We start from the raw sequence: 17,021 nt of genomic DNA on the forward strand, positions 1-17,021 counted from the left end.
GATGCAGCATGTCCTCGGGGGTCAGATGCCAGGACAGCGGGGGGGTCAGAGAACGAAATAGTCAATCTCTGACTTAGAAAGGATTCCAGTGCTGAATACATCAGTGTGGCCCTAGTATCAGATATACTGTATATATATATATACACACTCTATTGTCAAAAGTATTGGGACGCCTGCTTTTACACGCACATGTGGCCAGTTCCACGTACATCGGCGCATCTATAGGCCGGCGTAGCGCATCTCATTTACGCTACGCCGCCGCAACTTAGAGAGGCAAGTGCTGTATTCACAAAGCGCACTTGCGTCCTAAGTTACGGCGGCGTAGCGTAAATGTGCCGGCGTAAGCGCGCCTCGTTTAAATTGTGAAGAGGTGGGCGTGTTTTATGCTAATGAATCGCGACCCGACGTGATTGACGTTTTGAACGAACGGCACAAATGCGCCGTCCGTGGGGGTATCCCGGTGCGCATGCTCGAAATCACGTCGCAAATAGTCAATGCTTTCGACGTGAACGTAATTTACGCAAAGCCCTATTCGCGAACGTTTTACGCAAACGACGGGAAATTCGACGCTGTCCCGACGTCCATACCTAACATTGCGTACGCCTTATAGAGGCAGGGGTAACGTTACGCCGAAAAAAAAGCCTTATGTAAACGAAGTAAAAAAATGCGCCGGGCGCACGTATGTTTGAGGATCGGCGTATCTAGCTAATTTGCATACTCGACGCGGAAATCAACGGAAGCACCTAGCGGCCAGCGGAAATATGCACCCCAAGATCCGACGGCGTAGGAGACTTACGCCGCTCGTATCTTGGCCAAATCTATGAATCAGGCGCATAGATACGATGGCGGCCATTCGGACTTACGACGACGTATCTCTTTTGAGAATCTGGGCCATGAACTTTAATGGCCTCCCAGTCTTAGTCTGTAGGGTTCAGTATTGAGTTGGCCCCGCCCTCTGCAGCTATAACACCTTCATCTCTTCTGGGAAGGCCGTCCACAAGGTTTAGGAGTGTGTCTATGGGAATGTTTGACCGTTCTTCCAGAAGCGCATTTGTGAGGTCAGGCACTGATGTTGGACGGGAAGGCCTGGCTCGCAGTCTCCGCTCTAATTCACCCCAAAGGTGTTCTATCAGGGGGGGAAGTCAGGACTCTGTGCAGGCCAGTCAAGTTCCTCCACCCCGAACTCGCTCCTCCACACTATATTGGTAAAAGTATTGGGCCCCCCCTCCTAATCATTTGGTGGAGGGGGGGGGGGGATTGCGGTGTGGGGTTGTTTTTCAGGGGTTGGGCTTGGCCCCATTATTTGGTCAGGGACAGTAAGGCTGGGGAAGAAAGGTCTAGATGAGGGGTCTCCAAACTGCGGCCCCATGGGCTGAATGCGGCCCTTTGCTTGCCTTTATCTGGCCATTTGGGCACTATTCCTCCCACTGACACCAGTGATGGGACACTATTCCTCGGATTGACACCAATGATGGGGCAATATCTCTCCCATGGACACAAATGATGGGACACTATTCCTTCCACTGACACCAATGATGGGACACTATTCCTCACACTGATACCAATGATGGGACACTATTCCTCCCACTGACACCAATGATGGGGCACTATTCCTCCCACTGACACCAACGATGGGGCAATATCTCTCCCATGGACACAAATGATGGGACACTATTCCTTCCACTGACACCAATGATGGGGCACCATTCCTCCCACTGACACCAATGATGGGACACTATTCCTCCCACTGACACCAACGATGGGGCACTATTCCTCCCACTGGAAAACAACGATACTATTCCTCCCACTGACACCAACAAATGGGCACTATTCCTCCCACTGGAACCAGTGATGGGGCACTATTACTTCAACTGATACCAATGACGGGGCACTATTTCTCCCACTGACACCAATGATGGGGCACTATTCCTCTCACTGACACCAACGATACTATTCCTCCTACTGACACCAACAAATGGGCACTATTACTTCAACTGACACCAATGATGGGGTACTATTTTTCCACTGACATAAAAGATGGGGCACTATTCCTCCCACTGACACCAATGATGGGGCAATATCTCTCCCATGGACACAAATGATGGGTCACTTTTCCTCCCACTGACACCAATGATGGGACACTATTCCTCCCACTGACACCAATGATGGGACACTATTCCTCACACTGACACCAATGATGGGACACTATTCCTCACACTGACACCAATGATGGGGCACCATTCCTCCCACTCATACCAATAATGGGACACTATTCCTCACACTGACACCAATGATGGGGCACTATTCCCCCCATTGAAACCAATGATGGGGCACTATTCCTCCCATTGACACCAATGATGGGGCACTATTCCTCCCACTGACACCAATGATGGGACACTATTCCTCCCACTGACACCAATGATGGGGCACTATTCCACCCACTGACACCAATGATGGGGCACTATTCCTCCCGCTGACACCAATGATGGGACACTATTCCTCCCACTGACACCAATGACGGGGCACTATTCCTCCCACTGACACCAATGATGGGACACTATTCCTCCCGCTGACACCAATGATGGGGCACTATTCCTCCCACTGACACCAATGATGGGACACTATTCCTCCCACTGACACCAATGATGGGGTACTATTTTTCCACTGACATAAAAGATAGGGGAACTATTCTTCCCACTGATACCAATGATGGGACACTATTCCTCCCATTGACACAAATGATGGGGCACCATTCCTCCCACTGATACCAATGATGGGACACTATTCCTCCCACTGACACCAATGACGGGACGCTATTCCTTCCACTGATACCAATGATGGGGCACTATTCCTTCCACTGACACCAATGATGGGACACTATCCCTCCCACTGACATCCATGATGGGACACTATTCCTCCCACTGACACCAATGATGGGACACTATTCCTCCCATTGACACAAATGATGGGGCACCATTCCTTCCACTGACACCAACGATGGGGCATTATTTCTCCCACTCACACAAATGATGGGGCACTATTCCTCCCATTGACACAAATGATGGGGCACTATTCCTCCCATTGACACCAATGACGGGACGCTATTCCTTCCACTGATACCAATGATGGGGCACTATTCCTCCCATTGACACCAATGATGGGACACTATTCCTCCCACTGACACTAATGATGGGGCACTATTCCTCCCACTGACATCAATGATAGGGCACTATACCTCCCACTGACACCAACAAATGGGCACTATTCCTCCCACTGACACCAATGACGGGGCACTATTCCTCCCACTGATACCAACGATGGGGAACTATTTCTTCCATAGGGACACCAATAATGGGACATTATTTCTCTAACACCAAAAACTGGGCACTGTTCACTTCCACTGATGTCTACTCCCACTGGCCCCAGTTTCGGCCCCTCTAAAGTCTGAAGGACAGTAAACTGGCCTCTTGATTAGAAAGTTTGGAGCCCCCCAGGACTAGATGACGCTGGAGGTCCTCCAGCCAGGAAATGAAGCAGGAGCTTTATATGACTCGCTACAGCTTCAAACGCACACTGTGGGAGGCTCACAGGGCCAGATTCTCGTAGGAGATACGATGGCGTATCTCCAGATACGCCGTCGTATCTCTGCCTAGCGCCGTCGTATCTATGCGACCGATTCTTAGAATCAGTTACGCATAGATATCCTTTCTGTAAGTCTCTTACACCGTCGGATCGTAACTGTAATTTTTTTTCCCCCTGCTAGGTGGCGCGTCCGTCGACTTCTGCGTCGAGTATGCAAATTAGCTAGATACGCAAATTCCCGAACGCACGCGCGGCCGACGCAGTAAAGTAACGACGTTTACCTTAGGCTTTTCCTGGCGTAAAGTTGCCCCTGGGTCTATGAGGCGTAGTCAATGTTAAGTATGGCCGTCGTTCCCGCGTCGAAAATTTAAAAAGTTAAGTCGTTTGCGTAAGTCGTCCGTGAATGGTGCTGGACGTAATTTACGTCCACGTCAAAACCTATGACGTCCTTGCAACGTCATTTAGAGCAATGCACGCCGGGAAATTTTAGGAACGGCGCATGCGGAGTTCGTTCGGCGTGGGGACGCGCTTCATTTAAATGAAACAGGCCCCCCCTACCCGCCGAATTAAAATTCCGACAGGTGATTTACGTTACGCCGCCGCAACTTTACAGGCAAGTGCTTTGTGCACTTGCCTGAAAAACTTGCGGCGGCGTAACGTAAATGCGATACATTACGCCCGCCCATTTTTAGGTCGATCTACGAGAATCTGGCTCGCAGTGTGCAGGAAAAGATATTTCGGTCTTGACTGTGCAAGGCTGAAGGGAAGGCGAGAGTTCAGATTTAACCCCTGTGGCCCCATCGCTTTTACTAGAGCCGTATCTTTACATCCCGAGCCTCTTGCTGGCCTCTTGTGAGCGTCCCTCCAGCCTAGGGGCACAATACTAACGTGGGGACAATACACTGATCTTTTGTGCCCGTCAGCCCTCGCCGCATTCGTTTTTCCCATGAGTGTAGGTGTGACATGTGGCGGCGTTGCTCGGGTGGAATGCCAGGAATCTGGGCGAGTGTAAAGATCCCTTCTGTCTGACTCCGTTACATTTCGTGTGATCGGCGGGCACCGCGGCGTGCCGCCGGAGCTCAGATATTCAGGGTGGCGTTAGCCAGTGGAAAGGAATTTTGTCAATGACACCAACCTGCCTGACATGAATGTGTGCTGGGTGTTGGAAATTACCCGCTTCGTAAAGGTCAGTCCGCCCCGAAAAACGGACGCATTACAGCCCTGGGCGGAGCCTACGATAAACGATAATGAAAGAAAATGTTACTTTTGTTATGGATAGAGAAGTTAAAGATCTTCAAAGATCTGCACCCGCGCAGCGTCTCTGAGAAACGCTACGCCGCCGTAACTTGGCTTTGGTTTGAACCCTGAAAGAATTTGCGCCGTAAGTTACGGCGGCGTAGTGTATCTCTCACGGCGAATTCAAATGCGGCGAGTAGGGGGGCGTGTTTCATTTAAATGAAGAGCGTCCCCCGCGCCGAACGAACTGCGCATGCCCCCTCCGTCAAAACTCGCAGGGTGCATTGCTCCAAATGACGTCGCAAGGGCGTCATTGGTTTTGACGTGAACTGGCGTCCAGCCCCAATCGCGGACGACTTACGCAAACGAAATACATTTTTTAAAATTAGACGCGGGAACGACGGCCATACTTAACATTGCGTACGCCAACAGATAGCAGCTTTAACTATACGCCGAAAAAGGTCGAACGGAAAACGACGTAAAAAAATGCGACGGCCGCTCGTACGTTCGTGGATCGTCGGAAAATAGCTAATTTGCATACTCGACGCGGAATACGACGGGAACGCCACCCAGCGGACGCCGAAGAATTGCATGTAAGATCCGAAGGCGTACGAAGCCGCACGCCTGTCGGATCTAACCCAGATGCCGTCGTATCTTGTTTTGAGGATTCGAAACAGAGATACGACGTGGGAAATTTAAAAGTACGCCGGCGTATCAATAGATACGCCGGCGTACTTTCTTTGTGGATCTGCCCCCATGTGTTTAAATTTGAAGTTTAACCACTTGAGACCCGGACCTTCAGGCAGCTAAAGGACCCGGCCAGGTTTTGCGATTCGGCACTGCGTCGCTTTAACTGACAATTGCGCGGTCGCGCGACGCGGCTCCCAAACAAAATTGGCGTCCTTTTTTTACCACCAATAGAGCTTTCTTTTGGTGGTATTTGATCACCTCTGCGGTTTTTATTTTTTGCGCTATAAACAAAAATAGAGCGACAATTTTGAAAAAAAATGCTATATTTTTTACTTTTTGCTATAATAAATATCCGCCAAAAATATATAAAAAAACATTTTTTTCCCTCAGTTTAGGTCGATACGGATTCTTCTACATATTTTTGGTAAAAAAAAATCGCAATAAGCGTTTATCGATTGGTTTGCGCAAAATTTATAGCGTTCACAAAATAGGGGATAGTTTTATTGCATTTTTATTAATTATTTATTTTTTACTACTAATGGCGGCGATCAGCGATTTTTTTTCCGTAACTGCGACATTAATGGCGGACACTTCGGACAATTTTGACACATTTTTGGGACCATTGTCATTTTCACAGCAAAAAAATGCATTAAAAATGCACTGATTACTGTGAAAATGACAATTGCCGTTTGGGAGTTAACCACTAGGGGGCTCTGAAGGGGTTAGGTGTGACCTCATGTGTGTTTCTAACTGTAGGGGGGTGTGGCTGTAGGACTGACGTCATCGATTGTGTCTCCCTATAAAAGGGATCACTCGATCGATACGCCGCCACAGTGAAGCACGGGAAAGCCGTGTTTACATACGGCTCTCCCCGTTCTTCAGCTCCGGGGACCGATCGCGGGACTTCAGCGGCGATCGGGTCCGCGAGTCACGGAGCTTCGGACCGGGACCGGCGGCGCACGCGAGACCCCACGGCTGGGCTTAAAGGGCAGCGTACAGGTACGTTGATGTGCCCAGCCGTGCCATTCTGCTGACGTATATCGGCGTGAAGGGGTCCTTAAGTGGTTAATCTGCTTATATTTTGCCATTCCCCCCTCATCATCAACATGCTAATAAAAATGTTAAATAAAACTTTTCTATTTTTATTACTTAGCGTATTTTAGATGTCATCACTGGGCCTCTGTGCTGCTCTATGCAATGCAGGCAGATCGTGGCTGGTGGGAGGGGCCCTCGGTACGTGACTTCCTGAAGACTTCACAGCACCCTGCCTCAGTACTCCTCTCAAGAGCCCACAGCCCTGATGTAATCAGTGGGAGGAGTTATGCAAATACCAAAATGAATTGATGGATGGATGGCAGTCGGGGAGGGGTGGGCGTACCTAGGCAGAGTGTATTTGCATGCAGACCGCCCTAGGTGACTCCTACACGTGATGCTGAGCAAATGAGCAGTATGTAGTGATAGGACGGTCAGTGAGCACTATGTAGTGATAGGGTGGTCAGTGAGCACTATGTAGTGATAGGACGGTCAGTGAGCACTATGTAGTGATAGGATGGTCAGTGAGCAGTATGTAGTGATAAGATGGTCAGTGAGCACTATGTAGTGATAGGATGGTCAGTGAGCACTATGTAGTGATAGGATGGTCAGTGAGCACTATGTAGTGATAGGGTGGTCAGTGAGCACTATGTAGTGATAGGATGGTCAGTGAGCAGTATGTAGTGATAGGACGGTCAGTGAGCAGTATGTAGTGATAGGGTGGTCAGTGAGCACTATGTAGTGATAGGGCGGTCAGTGAGCACTATGTAGTGATAGGGTGGTCAGTGAGCAGTATGTAGTGATAGGGCGGTCAGTGAGCACTATGTAGTGATAGGGCGGTCAGTGAGCAGTATGTAGTGATAGGATGGTCAGTGAGCAGTATGTAGTGATAGGATGGTCAGTGAGCACTATGTAGTGATAGGGCGGTCAGTGAGCACTATGTAGTGATAGGATGGTCAGTGAGCAGTATGTAGTGATAGGACGGTCAGTGAGCAGTATGTAGTGATAGGGCGGTCAGTGAGCACTATGTAGTGATAGGACGGTCAGTGAGCACTATGTAGTGATAGGGCGGTCAGTGAGCACTATGTAGTGATAGGACGGTCAGTGAGCAGTATGTAGTGATAGGGCGGTCAGTGAGCACTATGTAGTGATAGGGTGGTCAGTGAGCACTATGTAGTGATAGGACGGTCAGTGAGCACTATGTAGTGATAGGATGGTCAGTGAGCACTATGTAGTGATAGGGCGGTCAGTGAGCACTATGTAGTGATAGGATGGTCAGTGAGCACTATGTAGTGATAGGGTGGTCAGTGAGCACTATGTAGTGATAGGATGGTCAGTGAGCAGTATGTAGTGATAGGACGGTCAGTGAGCAGTATGTAGTGATAGGGTGGTCAGTGAACACTATGTAGTGATAGGGCGGTCAGTGAGCAGTATGTAGTGATAGGGTGGTCAGTGAGCACTATGTAGTGATAGGGCGGTCAGTGAGCACTATGTAGTGATAGGGTGGTCAGTGAGCACTATGTAGTGATAGGGCGGTCAGTGAGCACTATGTAGTGATAGGATGGTCAGTGAGCAGTATGTAGTGATAAGATGGTCAGTGAGCACTATGTAGTGATAGGATGGTCAGTGAGCACTATGTAGTGATAGGATGGTCAGTGAGCACTATGTAGTGATAGGGTGGTCAGTGAGCACTATGTAGTGATAGGACGGTCAGTGAGCACTATGTAGTGATAGGATGGTCAGTGAGCAGTATGTAGTGATAAGATGGTCAGTGAGCACTATGTAGTGATAGGATGGTCAGTGAGCACTATGTAGTGATAGGATGGTCAGTGAGCACTATGTAGTGATAGGGTGGTCAGTGAGCACTATGTAGTGATAGGATGGTCAGTGAGCAGTATGTAGTGATAGGACGGTCAGTGAGCAGTATGTAGTGATAGGGTGGTCAGTGAACACTATGTAGTGATAGGGCGGTCAGTGAGCACTATGTAGTGATAGGGTGGTCAGTGAGCAGTATGTAGTGATAGGGCGGTCAGTGAGCACTATGTAGTGATAGGGCGGTCAGTGAGCAGTATGTAGTGATAGGATGGTCAGTGAGCAGTATGTAGTGATAGGATGGTCAGTGAGCACTATGTAGTGATAGGGCGGTCAGTGAGCACTATGTAGTGATAGGATGGTCAGTGAGCAGTATGTAGTGATAGGACGGTCAGTGAGCAGTATGTAGTGATAGGGCGGTCAGTGAGCACTATGTAGTGATAGGACGGTCAGTGAGCACTATGTAGTGATAGGGCAGTCAGTGAGCACTATGTAGTGATAGGACGGTCAGTGAGCAGTATGTAGTGATAGGGCGGTCAGTGAGCACTATGTAGTGATAGGGTGGTCAGTGAGCACTATGTAGTGATAGGACGGTCAGTGAGCACTATGTAGTGATAGGATGGTCAGTGAGCACTATGTAGTAATAGGGCGGTCAGTGAGCACTATGTAGTGATAGGATGGTCAGTGAGCACTATGTAGTGATAGGGTGGTCAGTGAGCACTATGTAGTGATAGGATGGTCAGTGAGCAGTATGTAGTGATAGGACGGTCAGTGAGCAGTATGTAGTGATAGGGTGGTCAGTGAGCAGTATGTAGTGATAGGGCGGTCAGTGAGCACTATGTAGTGATAGGGTGGTCAGTGAGCACTATGTAGTGATAGGGCGGTCAGTGAGCACTATGTAGTGATAGGGCGGTCAGTGAGCACTATGTAGTGATAGGGCGGTCAGTGAGCACTATGTAGTGATAGGATGGTCAGTGAGCAGTATGTAGTGATAAGATGGTCAGTGAGCACTATGTAGTGATAGGATGGTCAGTGAGCACTATGTAGTGATAGGATGGTCAGTGAGCACTATGTAGTGATAGGGTGGTCAGTGAGCACTATGTAGTGATAGGATGGTCAGTGAGCAGTATGTAGTGATAGGACGGTCAGTGAGCAGTATGTAGTGATAGGGTGGTCAGTGAACACTATGTAGTGATAGGGCGGTCAGTGAGCACTATGTAGTGATAGGGTGGTCAGTGAGCAGTATGTAGTGATAGGGCGGTCAGTGAGCACTATGTAGTGATAGGGCGGTCAGTGAGCAGTATGTAGTGATAGGATGGTCAGTGAGCAGTATGTAGTGATAAGATGGTCAGTGAGCACTATGTAGTGATAGGGCGGTCAGTGAGCACTATGTAGTGATAGGATGGTCAGTGAGCAGTATGTAGTGATAGGACGGTCAGTGAGCACTATGTAGTGATAGGATGGTCAGTGAGCAGTATGTAGTGATAAGATGGTCAGTGAGCACTATGTAGTGATAGGATGGTCAGTGAGCACTATGTAGTGATAGGATGGTCAGTGAGCACTATGTAGTGATAGGGTGGTCAGTGAGCACTATGTAGTGATAGGATGGTCAGGGAGCAGTATGTAGTGATAGGACGGTCAGTGAGCAGTATGTAGTGATAGGGTGGTCAGTGAACACTATGTAGTGATAGGGCGGTCAGTGAGCACTATGTAGTGATAGGGTGGTCAGTGAGCAGTATGTAGTGATAGGGCGGTCAGTGAGCACTATGTAGTGATAGGGCGGTCAGTGAGCAGTATGTAGTGATAGGATGGTCAGTGAGCAGTATGTAGTGATAGGATGGTCAGTGAGCACTATGTAGTGATAGGGCGGTCAGTGAGCACTATGTAGTGATAGGATGGTCAGTGAGCAGTATGTAGTGATAGGACGGTCAGTGAGCAGTATGTAGTGATAGGGCGGTCAGTGAGCACTATGTAGTGATAGGACGGTCAGTGAGCACTATGTAGTGATAGGGCAGTCAGTGAGCACTATGTAGTGATAGGACGGTCAGTGAGCAGTATGTAGTGATAGGGCGGTCAGTGAGCACTATGTAGTGATAGGGTGGTCAGTGAGCACTATGTAGTGATAGGACGGTCAGTGAGCACTATGTAGTGATAGGATGGTCAGTGAGCACTATGTAGTAATAGGGCGGTCAGTGAGCACTATGTAGTGATAGGATGGTCAGTGAGCACTATGTAGTGATAGGGTGGTCAGTGAGCACTATGTAGTGATAGGATGGTCAGTGAGCAGTATGTAGTGATAGGACGGTCAGTGAGCAGTATGTAGTGATAGGGTGGTCAGTGAACACTATGTAGTGATAGGGCGGTCAGTGAGCAGTATGTAGTGATAGGGTGGTCAGTGAGCACTATGTAGTGATAGGGCGGTCAGTGAGCACTATGTAGTGATAGGGTGGTCAGTGAGCACTATGTAGTGATAGGGCGGTCAGTGAGCACTATGTAGTGATAGGATGGTCAGTGAGCAGTATGTAGTGATAGGACGGTCAGTGAGCACTATGTAGTGATAGGACGGTCAGTGAGCACTATGTAGTGATAGGGCGGTCAGTGAGCACTATGTAGTGATAGGACGGTCAGTGAGCAGTATGTAGTGATAGGACAGTCAGTGAGCACTATGTAGTGATAGGGTGGTCAGTGAGCAGTATGTAGTGATAGGGCGGTCAGTGAGCACTATGTAGTGATAGGGCGGTCAGTGAGCAGTATGTAGTGATAGGGCGGTCAGTGAGCACTATGTAGTGATAGGACGGTCAGTGAGCAATATGTAGTGATAGGACGGTCAGTGAGCAGTATGTAGTGATAGGACGGTCAGTGAGCAGTATGTAGTGATAGGGACGGTCAGTGAGCAGTATGTAGTGATAGGGTGGTCAGTGAGCAGTATGTAGTGATAGGGCGGTCAGTGAGCAGTATGTAGTGATAGGGTGGTCAGTGAACACTATGTAATGATAGGATGGTCAGTGAGCAGTATGTAGTGATAGGACGGTCAGTGAGCACTATGTAGTGATAGGGTGGTCAGTGAACACTATGTAGTGATAGGATGGTCAGTGAGCAGTATGTAGTGATAGGACAGTCAGTGAGCACTATGTAGTGATATGTCAGTCAGTGAGCAGTATGTAGTGATAGGACAGTCAGTAAGCAGTATGTAGTGATAGGGCAGTCAGTGAGCAGTATGTAGTGATAGGGCAGTCAGTAAGCAGTATGTAGTGATAGGGCGGTCAGTGAGCACTATGTAGTGATAGGGCAGTCAGTAAGCATTATGTAGTGATAGGGCGGTCAGTGAGCACTATGTAGTGATAGGGTGGTCAGTGAGCAGTATGTAGTGATAGGACGGTCAGGGAGCACTATGTAGTGATAGGATGGTCAGTAAGCAGTATGTAGTGATAGGGCGGTCAGTGAGCACTATGTAGTGATAGGGTGGTCAGTGAGCAGTATGTAGTGATAGGACGGTCAGTGAGCACTATGTAGTGATAGGGTGGTCAGTGAGCAGTATGTAGTGATAGGATGGTTAGTGAGCACTATGTAGTGATAGGATGGTCAGTGAGCACTATGTAGTGATAGGACGGTCAGTGAGCACTATGTAGTGATAGGATGGTCAGTGAGCAGTATGTAGTGATAGGATGGTCAGTGAGCACTATGTAGTGATAGGATGGTCAGTGAGCACTATGTAGTGATAGGACGGTCAGTGAGCAGTATGTAGTGATAGGATGGTCAGTGAGCAGTATGTAGTGATAGGATGGTCAGTGAGCACTATGTAGTGATAGGGCGGTCAGTGAGCACTATGTAGTGATAGGATGGTCAGTGAGCAGTATGTAGTGATATGATGGTCAGTGAGCACTATGTAGTGATAGGACGGTCAGTGAGCAGTATGTAGTGATAGGATGGTCAGTGAGCAGTATGTAGTGATAGGATGGTCAGTGAGCACTATGTAGTGATAGGGCGGTCAGTGAGCACTATGTAGTGATAGGATGGTCAGTGAGCACTATGTAGTGATAGGATGGTCAGTGAGCAGTATGAATAGACTTCAGATTTAACACCAGCCAACTTTTAATTAGAATTTTAACTTTTGGATTTTTGAAAACCGCGAAGGCTCTACCCCCCCCCTCCATCCCATTAAAGGAAGCGCCGAAAACATTTTCGGAAACAAATGGCAAGCGTGTTAAAAATTTGTCGTAAATTAACACGAGGCCCTCCGGAGCGGAGCGCAGCTAATTAACAGTTAATTAGGGAAGACTTCTTTTACTTTGGCCTGTCAGCAGCTCGGTGATCGGCGCCGAGCGCCCCTCGGTCACATCGCCATGGCGACCGCTCACTGTGTTTACGGGAATTTTTCCTTGATAAACAGGCCGACATATTGTCCAACCCACTTGTTTCCAAATCTGGAGAATTATGTCAACACGGCTGACTTGGAAAACAGAGCGGGACACAATAATGGACCAATACGATTAAAAGGAAATAAAAACAATGGATGAAAATAGAATGGGATCTGTGCAGACGTTAGGCAAACAAGTGGCATGGCGCGGTCTGGTGCGGTCTGCCGCCGTCCGCCGGGCCCAGGGCTTGTTTTCTGTTCTTCGTAACTTTCTTGCTTTTTAAAGTAAAAAAACAAACAAAAAACAAATAAACATATTTTTTTTTTATTTAATTTTTTTACAGATATAAATATAAAGAAACAAATTGAAGTAGAGTGTGTGTATATATATGGGCGCTGTTGAGGCTGCATTGATGGGCGCTGTTGAGGCTGCATCGATGGGCACTGGTGAGGCTGCATTGATGGGCACTGGCAGGCTGTATTGATGGGCGTTGGTAGGCTGCATTGTTGGGTGCTATGAGGCTGCATTTGATGGGCGCTATGAGGCTGCATTTGATGGGCGCTATGAGTCTGCATTGATGGGCGCTGGTAGGCTGCATTTGATGGGCGCTGTTGAGGCTGCATTGATCGATCTAACAGGCGTACGTCTTAGTACGGTGGCGGTGGCGTTTCCCTCGAATTCCGCGTCGAGTATTCAAATTAGCTAGATACGGCGATCCACGAACATCCGGCCGGTGCATTTTTTTTACGTCGTTTGCGTTCGGCTTTTTCCGGCGTATAGTTATAGCTGCTATATGGTGGCGTACTCAATTTTAAGTATGGCCGCCGTTCCCGCGTCGAAATTAAAATTTTTTACGTCGTTTGCGTAAGTCGTTCGCGAATAGGGATTTGCGTAGAATGACGTCACCGTCGTAAGCATTGGCTTGTTCCGGTTTAATTTCGAGCATGCGCACTGGGATACCCCACGGACGGCGCATGCGCCGTTAAAAAAAAACGTTGTTTACGTCGGGTCACGACGTATTTACATAAAACACGCCCCCATCACATAGATTTGAATTGCGCGCCCTTACGCCGCCAAAGATACACTACGCCGCTGTAACTTACGGCGCGCATTCTTTGAGGATTCTAAGAAAAAAAAATAAGTTACGGCGGCATAGTGTATCTTAGATACGCTGGGCCAGATTCACAGCAGTAATACGCCGGCGTATCTACTGATACGCAGGCGTATTTTCAAATTTCCCGCATCGTATCTTGATTTGGGATCCTCAAACAAAGATACGACGGCTTTTGGCATAGATCCGACAGCCGTACGGCTTCGTACGCCTTCGGATCGTAGGTGTAATTTTCCGGCGGCCGCTGGGTGGAGTTCGCTTCGTTTTCCAGCGTCGGGTATGCAAATTAGCTGTTTACCGCGATCCACGAAGGTACGCGCGTTCGTCGCAATCTCTTACGTCGGTTTTTCGCGTCGTAAAGTTAAGAGTGCCATTTAGATGGTGTAAAATTACACCATCCACGTAAAAGTATGGCCGTCGTTCCCGCGTCGAACAAATTTTTTTTTTTTTTTTGCGTAAGACGTCCGGGAATACGAAAGTACGTTACGCACGTCGCCGTTCAAAAAACACGTTGGGGCGCCGTAATTTCGCTCAAAGCACGGCGGGAAATTTTCACACGGAGCATGCGCAGAACGTTCGGCGCGGGAGCGCGCCTAATTTAAATGACACACGCCCCATTTGAATTAGGCGGGCTTGCGCCGGACGGATTTACGTTACGCCGCCGCAAGTTTACAGGCAAGTGCTTTGTGAATCAGGCACTTACGCCGAAAACTTGCGGCGGCGTAACGTAAAGGGGATACGTTACGCCGCCGTAATTATTCCTGAATCGTGCCCGCTGTGCCCGGCGGAAATATGCGCCGCTGTACGTGGATCTGCCCCTTTGTGTGCTTAAATTTCACGCTTCACTTTTTTTGTTCACGTGATTTCAACAAGCACTACAGAGCTCCGTAAGAAACAGCAACATCTATGGGAAATAATAAGTACACATAATTATTTCTCAATGCATCTTATGTTCTGAAAGACATGTCATATCAATTTTGTGTTAATGAATGACAATCAAAACCAGATTTAGCGTTTTTACTATGCCACAATAACATTTTGCGTGTTTTTTTTTTTTTTTTTGATAGAGTACGTGTTGACACAGTGTATCCATCCAGTAAGTTAGTAGTGCCAGCCTGTGGTCCCAGCTCTCATCTCCATCCTATAGAGAGGATGATGTCGCTGGATGCCAGGATGGGCACAGATTGTACACCCACCTCCAACACCTACACAGAGGCAGTCAGAGAGGCAGTACGCTGAGTAACATGCTACGTGCCATCTTCATGCAGCTGGTTCCTCACCAGCTCGAGGCAGGGAGCTCAGCACAGTGCACTCACTCAGGAATTTCTGTGTGGGTTCGACTCTTCATGAAAATGTAAAAAAAAAAAAAAGTGCATTTTAAAAACTCCTACTGCTAAACTGAACCTGGTATTGCTCTTCATCCGGAGACGGGCGTAAGAAGTCGTTCTTGCTGGGGGTCACCAAGTTATGGACCTTTGGATTTAAAAAGTAAAAATTTCAAGGTAATTGTATTGAGTTCATGCAATTTAATTTTTTGACTGTGAGTTTGAATTTATTTTTTATTTTATGTTTTTTTTTTTTTTGTACTATAACGTCACTATTGTTTGATTTTTTTTATGTATCTAAATGGTTAATTTTCAATGTTATTGTATTGAGTTCATGCAATTTTAATTTTTGACTGTGAGTTTGAATTTTTATTTTATTTTATGTTGTTTTATTTTTTGTACTATAACGTCACTATTGTTTGATTTTTTTTTTATGTATCTAAATGGTTAATTTTCAATGTAATTGTATTGAGTCCATGCAATTTTATTTTTGACTTTGAATTAAATTATTTTTTATTTTTGCTGTTTATGTTTTTTATTTTTTGTACTACAATGTCACTATTATTGGATTTTTTTTTTAATGTATCTGAATGATTAATGTTTTCGAAGGTAATTGTATTGAGTTCATGCAATTTTAATTTTTGAATGTGAGTTTGAATTTTTATTTTATTTTATTTTGTTTTATGTTTTTTATTTTTTGTACTATCACGTCACTATTATTTTTTTTTTTTTTTTTTTTATGTATCTGAATGATTAATTTTCAAGATAATTGTATTGTGTCCATGCAATTTTATTTTTGACTTTGAATTTTTTTTGCTGTTTATGTTTTTTATTTTTTGTACTATAATGTCACTATTATTAGATATTTTTTTATGTATCTGAATGATTAATTTTAGAAGGTAATTGTATTGAGTTCATGCAATTTTATTTTTGACTGTGAGTTTGAATTTTTATTTTATTTTGTTTTATGTTTTTTATTTTTTGTACTATAACGTTTATTTTTTTGTTTTTTTTTATGTATCTGAATGATTAATTTTCAAAGTAATTGTATTGAGTCCATGCAATTTTATTTTTGACTTTGAATTAATTTTTTTAAAATTTTTGCTGTTTATGTTTTTTATTTTTTGTACTATAATGTCACTATTATTAGATTTTTTTGTTAATGTATCTGAATGATTAATTTTCAAGGTAATTATATATTGAGTTCATGCAATTTTATTTTTGACTTTGAGTTTAATTTATTTTTATTTTTGCTGTTTATGTTTTTTATTTTTTTGCATTATAATATCACTAGTATTTTTTTTTATGTATCTAAATTATCTATTTTTACCAATCCTTATTTGCAACAGCTGTTGCAGAGGAAAAGTTGGCACAATATACAATTATAATTGCAGAACTTGAGTTGCTTTATATTTTATGCTGTTGTTTTATAGATTATGTTGATATGCTATTTGGTTATATTTATTTTTGTACTTTTTTTTATATACACTATTATTGAAATTTACTGATAAATCTGAGCATTTATTTTCTTTTTAAAAGGTCAATTTAACAGTTTATAGTTTCTTAGTAGATGCGTAAGATTTAGATCATCCGTTGGTTTCTTATATCCCTCAAAAGTCAAATAACACGATGGGGTCTATTTAGCAGGGAATGTGAATTTCATTAAACATTCTCCAGTGGAAAATCAATCGCTGTCATTTAATACACATGCACCTGGAGGATTCTCCTTCGGAGAATGTTTGGTAAAAGTCACATTCGATGCTTTATAAATATCTGTACAGTAAAACCTTGGTTTGAGAGTAACTTGGTTTGAGAGCGTTTTGCAAGACAAGCAAAATACATTTTTTAATAAAATTTTCCTTGATATACAAGCGA

At 45.7% G+C, this 17,021-nt stretch overlaps 1 protein-coding gene across 5 annotated transcripts in view; it reads left to right on the forward strand.

Moving 5' to 3' along the window:
• Window positions 1-17,021, forward strand: part of MAG (myelin associated glycoprotein) — a 105,221-nt gene that overhangs the window by 18,883 nt on the left and 69,317 nt on the right. For 2 of the 5 annotated variants that reach the window (XM_040327202.1, XM_040327206.1), the window contains exon 1: window positions 15,008-15,323. The exons of 2 other annotated variants lie outside the window; for them this stretch is intronic. The gene's annotated coding sequence lies outside the window, so the exon portion shown is untranslated. Of the gene's footprint in view, window positions 1-15,007; window positions 15,324-17,021 lie in introns of those variants that run through there. One more of the 5 variants, XM_040327204.1, reaches the window with a different exon arrangement.

The sequence above is a fragment of the Rana temporaria genome, chromosome 10 (genome assembly GCF_905171775.1).
Source record: "Rana temporaria chromosome 10, aRanTem1.1, whole genome shotgun sequence".
NCBI lineage: Eukaryota > Metazoa > Chordata > Amphibia > Anura > Ranidae > Rana > Rana temporaria.